The 9463-nt window shown below is 37.1% G+C and overlaps 1 protein-coding gene across 1 annotated transcript in view; it reads right to left on the bottom strand.

Annotated features, from left to right (window-relative positions):
• LOC112136558 (protein rapunzel) overlaps positions 1-4109 on the bottom strand; it is a gene marked incomplete in the record, with an annotated part of 10924 nt that extends 6815 nt beyond the window's left edge. Inside the window, 1 exon segment of the mRNA XM_036215754.1 lies at positions 4049-4109.
• Between the last annotated feature and the right edge of the window lie 5354 nt (positions 4110-9463).

The following is a 9463-nucleotide window of genomic DNA, read 5'->3' as shown; positions in this document are numbered from 1 at the left end:
AAGTCGCAGGGACATTCAATCTATGAAAAAAAACGCGACTTATAGTCCGGAAAATACGGTAATTGTATGGCTGCATCGGATCCAGGTAGAGAACTAACCCTCTAGGCCTGTCCCATTCCTTTAAAACGAGTTCATGAACTGATAAATGTGATGCGTTCTGACACAAGCCTGCATACTTTCGATTTACTGTGACTTTTGAAATATGTGATTCCAGCCGAAAGCTCCTTGATTTTTTACCTTCTGCTTTAAAAAAAAAAACAACAAAAATTTTACTTCAAAAGTAAAATAGATTTTTTGTTAGTTAATCAAGAAGAACATTTTTCTAAACTAAAATGTTAGTTGGGGGATTCTGTTTTTCGTGTTTTATAAATGTCAGACATAATTTAAAAACTGGCGTCCATTGAGGCTTACTACATTGGCGAATGTAGACCACAATGCATTGCGTTTGAACAATTTTTGAGAAAAAAAAATGTTTAATGTAATTGCTTTAATAAACTATCTACATTTTCATCATTAGAACACAATGGTTTCACAAATAGACACTGTAAAATGTTCACATTGATTTTCACATCTTGAAATTGCTGACAGCATATTCGGTGTTTAGAAAACAAAGTAAAGTAATGAGCATGGTGTGTGAATTACTCTTAAAATCCAGGGCACTAGATAGTCCCGCACTATATTGTTTTTGGTAGTTAAAGATTAGAGTAGGACATAGCCATTTAGTTAGTGCGCTCAGTGCGAAGTCTTGTTTGTGCCACTCTGCAACACTGAGCATTTTCATCCTGACCTGTTCTTCTGTTTCATCTGACCTTGCTTTGTCTTCGACCCTGATTTAGTTTTGTTGACTTTTATCTGAGTCACTTCTGTTCTCCTATTTGTTCCAATAAAACCTGCCACACTTTGATCCAGCCGTCTGCCTGTGAGTGACAAAAAGATATTTTACTGTGTCACAGACGTCCACCTCAGCATTGGACAGCCTAAAAACAGGAAAATTCAATGTCACATCGTCTTTGATACAATAAATAAGCCCTCCACTCTCATAAGCATTATATAAAATATAATTTTTAAAACCATAATAGGAGCAAACATTTTTTTTTTTTACTTGTAATCTCCAACAGCTGAGAAAGCAGATAAGAACTGAAGACCTCTTGTGTTGGACAGATTCTACTGTTACAATAAAGGGTTATGAATCTTCAAACAAACAAAGTGTATATTTGTATAAACCCTTTTTGTTATTTAGGCTAAACTTTATTCATAATAATCATGTTTATTTGCATTTCTTGTTGGATTGGACAGAACAAAGAAAAGAGAGGGGGAGAGTGGGATGTTACAGATGGGAGAGATAGAAAGGGTTAACACAACAGCATCATGAGTAAACTTAATTCTCACATACATACACTAACAAATAGTATGCATACAACTATTTGAAGATTTCGTGCATACTCATACATTAATGATAGTTGACTTATCTCACAGGTCGCACTGACTGCACACAGACAGGTACACACAAGAGTTCATTATCATCTAACATTCCTGGAGGGGCAGAGTAAGAACATTACCAATACCCATATTTGTGCCAAAGTGAATAGGCAGGTGGGTTAAATGACTATGAGCTTGTTCATGTTGAACAAACATCTAAAAGCTGTTGAAAAGTGCAACTGCTGAGGGCTAAAATAAAACGATATCATCAGCGTAAAGCAGATTATTTACTTTAAAACTTCCAACCATGTGGCTGGTGTTACATGCTTTCAGTTCCTTAGATGAATCATCGACAGTATGCCCCCTTGCCTTACTCAACCAAAGGTGAATGGGACACTTGATCCCCACCTGACCCACATTTTCTGATGAATGTTCTTACAATGTTTTCTTTTATTTATTTTCTCCCTCTGGAGATTATTTCATTTGGAATTTGAAAACATATCAATCAGGAATTTCACTTTCACTTAATCTTTTGAAACTCACTCTTATTGTCAAGATAAAGTTGACTTTAATTACACCTATTTGGTGCTCATGGAGCCTCTTTACTGAAGCTTCTAATTTTCTCTTCTCTTTCTGCTCATGTTCCAGCCTTAACATGCATAATAGAGAATCACAGAACCATGTAAAGGAGAGAATGCGGGAGGTTTTAAAAATATAACATCTTCCAGAGTCAGTAGAGGAAATAATATACTATGTTTTGTCTTCTGGGTTTGTTTTCTACCTATGAAAGCCTAGCCTCATAGTCTTACTTTAGCCTTTAGGGAATTTGGTTTAGGATTTATGACCTTCTTTTTTTTAATAATAAATATAAATTAGGTCTATTTTACAAAAGCAAAAATATAAAAAGAAACTAGCATCTTTCAAAATTTGATGTTTTTTATTTGGCAGAAGCTTAAATAACTTCTTTTCAAAATAAAGCTGCTCTGTTCCAAACAGGATCATCTCAGTGCAGCTAGTAACCACTGTTGTACAGCATAAGATAATATGTGCTTTTAACTCATAAAAGATCAAACTTTTTACCAAAGTTTTGCTTTGCATATAAGATCTGTGCATTCTGGAGGTAGAGTTGAGCAAACAAGACGTCTTCAGGTCAACAGGGATGTAAAAACATACACAGTTTATCATCTATGTGAACCTCAGACATCAATTTAAAATATCTAATCTAAATTAAATAAATGCTAATTAAGTAATTCTTACTTTAAAAAATGCTATTTTATTTTATTTATTTTTGTTCTTTTTCCCCTCTTTGTCCTCAGCAGTCTTACACTGCTGGGTTTTGTTATTTTAGTTTGTGGTTCTACCTTGGTAGTCTTAGTTTGCAGGCTTTGTTTATTTGTTTTCTTTAGGTAGTTTTGGGTATGCAGACATTAGCAGGAGCTGCTGACACAGACGGTCAACATGGCTGCATCAACAGTCTCCATGACTTATTTCATGTTTGGGCGAGGAGCCTCCATGGAGAGATAAAAGATCCACATGTGGATCTGGAGCCGCAGGTTGCAGATCTCTGGTTTAGTGGAACCAGTGATGGGTCCAGTAAATCCTGTTTGACTGGGGATTTCATGGCCTTTTGTGACACATCAGTGTTGGGAGTACTGTGTCCTTCTGTCACATTAGTTCAGTTTCTGGTTACTTTTTTCTGCTGTTGTTTGGTCCCCACAGGGGTTTCAGTCTGTTTAACTGAAAAGGAGTGGAAGCAGAGGAATTCATTTCTGATCCTTTGTCATTTCCATTTTTTTCTTCCTTCTAAGGTCCATCCATCCATCTTCTTGACCGCTTCATCCCTTTCAGGGTCGCGGGGGTGCCGGCGCCTATTCCGGCTGCTGATGGGCGAAGGCGGGGTACACCCTGGACAGGTCGCCAGTCTGTCGCAGGGCCTCAATCACACACACATCCACTCTCACATTCACACCTAGGGGCAATTTAGAGTCACCAATTAACCTATGATGCATGTTTTTGGATGGTGGGAGGAAGCGGAGTCCCCGGTGAAAACCCACGCATGCACGGGGAGAACATGCAAACTCCACACAGAACCTTCTAAGGTCAGTTCTCTGAACTTACAGTCCTGACGGTCGGGTTATCATGATTGTGCTCCGGCTCCCCACTGCTAATTAGCAGTGGAGGGCAAGTGAAACCTCAGCAAAGCGATCATCCTAGCAAATATATAAAAAAAAAGATTAAAAGTTTCAAGACTTGAATGTTGGCGACATCTGGTGGACAACTAAAGCCACTGCAACCTGTAAAGAGCCGACTGATGCACAAGCACATGTGACTGTAGGAAAGTCTTTGTGGTCATTAAAGTGTTTTTCTCAAACAAAACAATGGGTTTATTTTCAGCATTATTATTAGATAAGTTATTCAAAAGCTCTAAGACACATTCCAGATTAAAATCCTTAACATGCTGTGACTGACAAGAGGACAACTCAACACAGAAAACGACCAAAACTAAGAAATTTATAAGTCAAAACCATTATCTAAATACTGTGAAAGTAAATATGTTTAGTTATTTTTCCTTCAAAGATCTATTGAAATAAGTTACAGTGTTGGACATGGAATTACATTTTGTGATTACCCATAGGAGCCAAAATGAAGTTTCTTCCCACATATCTTGTAGTTTTGCAGGTTTTACCTTTTTTGATTGTTAATTAGCCACACCTGGGAAAAGGTGAAGCACCTGCTCACCTGCACAAGGAGGAGTGATTCGGCTGAAGGTGAAGCTGGAAAACATGAGAAACATCTTGAGGTTTTACAGATGCAGTGGGACTGTGTTTGTCAAACTTCTGATGTTTCATTGTTTAATGTTAAATCAAACATCCATAACCCCAGCAGAGCACCCAGAGTTGGAGGTTTGGCCCCGCAGGCGGTCTGAACAAATGTTTTAAAGCTTTTTATTAGATTATTGGGCTCGCAGAGCAGCAGGCCGGTCGATCCGTCCACTCAGACTGATGGGTAACAGAGTTATCCAGCAGCAGGCGGGATTGGCCGAGCGTCCTAACATTGATTGGCTCCCCTCTCCGGCGTGTGTCAGATGCTCGCCTCCATCAAGTCTTTAGTTTGTTCATGAAATATTGATATTGGCAGCTACCTGCTCTTAGAGAGCGGCAGATTCAGCTTGATGGAAAGAATCGAATCCCATAGTGATGTATGTTCCTTATCAGCTTAAATGTTCGGTTAACCCCTTGATGCTCGACTTTATTTCCAGCTATGAATTAGAAAATAATTAGAAATGTTTTTGTTTTCAAGTAGATGCCAAAATTCATCAGGTAAAGCTGGTCTGGTGTCTTTTGTTCTGCATGGTGATAGCGCCCTCTGTTGGCAGAGCATTTTCTGGGCTGTTTTCTCTTCGTCTCTTATGTAAAAAAATTCACTTTCAACCTCAAACCACAGAGCAGTGAAGCTCTGGCTTTAGCTCCTTCACATGCACGCAGTAGATCTTTGTCAGTGCACGCACAGCTCTTTAGCATTCCAATAACAGCAGCCAGGATTGATGGGTTTCCGCAGCCAGAGCCTTTCGTGCAGGAGAAGAGCCTTCAGGATCAATAGCTGTTACCTCGCTGAAGCCCACACAACCACTAATGAATCCAGCGGCTTAAGTGCAAGAAACAATGGAGGTAAACTAAAGAAGAGCATTAAAATGAGGTCAAAACAGATTAAAAAGCCGTTAAGGAATCAAATACATGGTAGAGAATAACTGGGTTTATTCAAACCTAAGGTTTAGGCTTTTTTTTCTCTTCAAAAATGTTAAAAATGAGTTTTAGGAAATTGAAAACCTTTTGAATAAGCATAAGGACAGGAAACAACATGGAAGCGTAAGTTAGGAAGAAAAGGGGAAGTAATTCAGAAACAGTTTTATCTTATGTAATATTTGCTTTCTAACCCTAACCCTAACCCTTACTTTGAAACATTGGAGACATTAAAAAAGGCATAAAAGAGGCTGTTTCTGGTTCTCCTGAACCTTTAGCTCACATCTGCCGCACCTTCCTTGCTGTTTCGTCTTAAATTCCTATTGTTCAGATATTCAGGTGTGTCAGTCACCAGTCAGGAGCGTTCTAACTGTTAAAAGTGAACAGGTGAACAGTAAAGGATTAGTCTATTTGAAGAGTGAGATCTTTTTCATTATTAGAATTTCATACTCTAAGCCAGGGGAGCCATTTAGTCCAGTTTCTTGCAGACCGGAAAAGGCACAAAGTTCCATTTTATTGTTTAAAAATGCACAATAATTATGCTTTTTGGCAATTAAACATTTATTAATAAATGTTGTTTTTAAATATTAAAATAATTAAATTACAACAGCATCTATATGTTTCTATATGTAAAAGTTTAAATTTCTTTTACTTCTGACAGACATTTTTATCAAAAATGCGAGGTCTTTGAAGCAGGATATTTTTATCATTAGGATTTTGGTGTTCTGTTTTCCTTTTAATCTATTTATTCAAAAGAAAAAAAAAATATAATAACCTTAGCTTTGTATTACATTTCTAAGCAGAATGTGGAAACTTCAAACAAAAAACAGAAATAAAACAGTCAAGAATAACATCATTATTATTACTTTACTTTAATACGTCAACTTTCACTTTAAAGCAATCAGATTTTTTTCATATGAGTCATTTTTGGTCTTTAGTCCACATTGAGTTCTCTGATTAATACTTAGAAAATAAAGCACAAAAGGTGGAATTTCTGAACATTATGAACTATTTGAACATCTGGGGAAATGTTTTACCACCTTAAATTCTTCCAAATCATTAGGAATTGATTCTTGACTCTAGGGATTGGTTGATAAAACTGATTTGAATCGATTTAAGCTTAAAAGATCCATAATCAATTCCTAAAAATATAGATCGATCTAGCACAAAAATGTTTAATGTAATTTTCTATAGGAGAGCTAACGCTAACACTCGGTCGACATAAACATATAAATGACTAAATGATCATCTTTATAAACTCACAGGCAGGAATTTTACAAACTCTTTTAAGGACATATTTTACAGTAAACTAATTTGGGCTAAAACACAGTTTCATTCTTTGCTTATTCTTCTTGAAAAAAGTGCATGGCCTAGCATGATCGCCACCTAGTGGCCAAACATTGTTACTTATTGTCTTTTAAATTCAATCCTGTAACGGGACAATCTGAATCCTGTATGATTATAATTCTAAACCATACTGAATTTTTTTTCCAGTTCCTTGATAATTACAACAAACTGCAAGAACTTTTTTTTTAATTCTAAATAATTTTGATTCTAAGTCCAACCTTAACCTGTAACAGTATATTTTTGTTATAGAGTTGAAGCAGAGGGTTGAAAATTTTAGCTAAAAGTAGCCACATGTATATACTAGCTGTATATATGGCATAAGGAAAACAATAAATACATATATTTTTCTAGGATAATTGTTTGCTTGTCCCTAAACGATAGTAAGCATCATTTCATGCAACAGAGCTGAAAAGTTGAGCTTGACAGCATCAATCTGACAACAGAAACAATGAAATACAGGCAAGAGAGTTTGATCTATTTTAAGCGGGAAAATATTCAGCTATGTCAGTTCATGGATGCTAAAGAAGTTGGACTGAATCATTTTAGTTGAAAAGAGGAGGATGGGTTAGCAGTTATTTAGAGGTTGATCAAAACCATTTTTGTAAATGATTCATGTATTTTTCTCTAGCATCTTTTATTGTCATGATTCCATGCTTGGGTTTCTGTCATCTTCTGTTTTCCCTGTCAGTCTCTCTGCGTTCAGGTCAATCATCCACAGCTGTCTTCATTTAGTTCATCAACCTCAGTGTATTTAAGTGTCTGCTTTTCAGTTCCTGTTTGTCAGGTTATCTGTTCTGTCATCATTTTGGGTTCCTTGGGTATTTTGTCATGTTTTGGTTAATTTTTTAAAAGTTTTTTGCTCCTGTCACCAAGCCTGCCCTCTTGTGTTTGGGTCCTCCTCCACCACTTCCTGACATTTATTTAGCTAAAGAAAATTAGATGCAGAGCAAGCTTGCAGCTACTGGCTATAATATATTTCTTTTTATAAACAATGACAAAGTAACGTTGATCGTACTCATTTGGTTGACCTCAGCAATCCATGACAATATAATGATCAAAATCTCTGTGAACACAGTGACACATTGATCTGTTCATTTCTTGTTTTAGAATGTATTTTACTTTAATGTGAAAACTTTTGAGGTAAACCTGTGGGACACAAAGGGCTCTAATGTCAGAAATTCACCCATAACACTTTCAACGCTCACAACTTTGCCTCAGTTTGGTGTTTATTATGAAGGACCTGGAAACAAACTCACTAACCTGCAACTGTTTTTAATAAATTACAAGTTTTTATGCTGTTTTATTTCATCATATGTTATTTTTTTAGCAAACATTAAAGAGTAACCAAACCCTAAATTGACTTTTTTTGGCTGTTGACCTCTATAAATGGGGCTTTAAAAGTGCTGTCTGTTGGTGGTAGCCACATTTTTGACAAATTGAAATAAAACTGTTTAATTCTTCAAAATATAGTCAAAAAACGCCGGTGTGCTGCCCCCTAAGGTTGAATCGAGGTGTTACAGTTGAATTTTGTGATTGGTCAAACCATGTAAGTTTCAGAATTCTGACATCATGATCTGCAGCTACAGTAATGATAACAGACCAGCCCCCAAGACCCGCCCCTCTGAGTGGATTTTCACATTTCGGCTGAGGGCGGAGTCAGCCTCCAACTTCCTGGTTTGGTTACCCTTTAATTCTATGACTTGTCTTGGATGTGTGTAACTTTACCTTGTGACCAGGACTCCCTTGAAAAAGAGATCAGAGGATCTCAATGGGATTTTTTTCCTGGTAAAATAATGATTTAATAAATAAAATAAACTGTTCTTCGGCTCTTAAACTATGAGGGGATACGAACAAGTATGAAAACAAATAAATTTAGATTAGTGCAAAAAAAAAAATCTTCAAGATAGATTTCACAAAAATATCTTGAGATTGACGCGAATATTCTTTATAGATTTTGCCAAATGACTAATTTTTATTTACCTTAATGAAAGAATTGTGTTTTTGTACATAAAACTTGTTGGCTTTGTGATTAAATCATTTGAATCTGTTGTCATAGCAACACTGTGATGGACACCAGGGCTGCGTTTATTATAAAACCTTTTCCAGGAAGCTTGAGGCTTAAGCATCAGGAGAAAATAACATTGTTTCTTAACAGAATCAAATCCTCCTGATAAACTATAACATCATTGTAGAGGTCCAGACCATAATAAGTTGTGTCTTGTTTATGTATCAACATGGCTTCTCATATTCCTGGTCTGTGTTTCACAGAAACGCTGCATGAAACCTGACAGGATTGACTTATGAGTCAGAAGCTAAAGAGCTGCAGATCTACTGAGATGAGGAGCGACGAGCATCAGGACTGCACCTCCCCAGAACATTACGACTGATACCATCCTGCCGAGCTAAGCACTTTGCTGCTGCCTGCAGCTCAGCCGAACGTTTTTCATAGACTCTCAAACCTGAGCAGCGGCGGGAAATGCTGACTTCTGTGTTAACTCTAATTAAATTAGTTGGAGTCTGTGCTGCTGATGCACCAGCTTGTTTTAAAGCCTGCAGGCACTAACATCACTGTAGTAAATCACATTTGTACGACGGTCATCAGATTACACGTGTTTGCACATCCAGTTGTGCCAATAATTATTATGGAGGATCACAGACCACTGACTGCTTCTGCTGAAACTCACATGAATCTTACCAGCTTCATCCTCCTCAGCTCAGGCAAGCCCTCCTTCCTCAGTGGCAGAGATGATGAGTTTCTTCATTTATAGGTTTATTTATGACATTTATGTTTATAATTGTCTCTTTTCCAAAACACTCAATTTTTTCATATGGAAGCCCAGAAATAACAACATAATGTGAAGGCTGAGGCTCAACTTCCGCTCATCCTGTGCTAGGCATCAGGTCATCTTATCAGAATGATTGTTGGCACCACTGGATGAAACTGTTAACCTCCAGAC

The sequence above is a fragment of the Oryzias melastigma genome, linkage group LG16, assembly GCF_002922805.2.
Source record: "Oryzias melastigma strain HK-1 linkage group LG16, ASM292280v2, whole genome shotgun sequence".
NCBI classification, from domain to species: Eukaryota; Metazoa; Chordata; class Actinopteri; order Beloniformes; family Adrianichthyidae; genus Oryzias; species Oryzias melastigma.
Note: the sequence above shows the minus strand (reverse complement) of the source record. Positions and strands in the feature narration are given on the sequence as shown.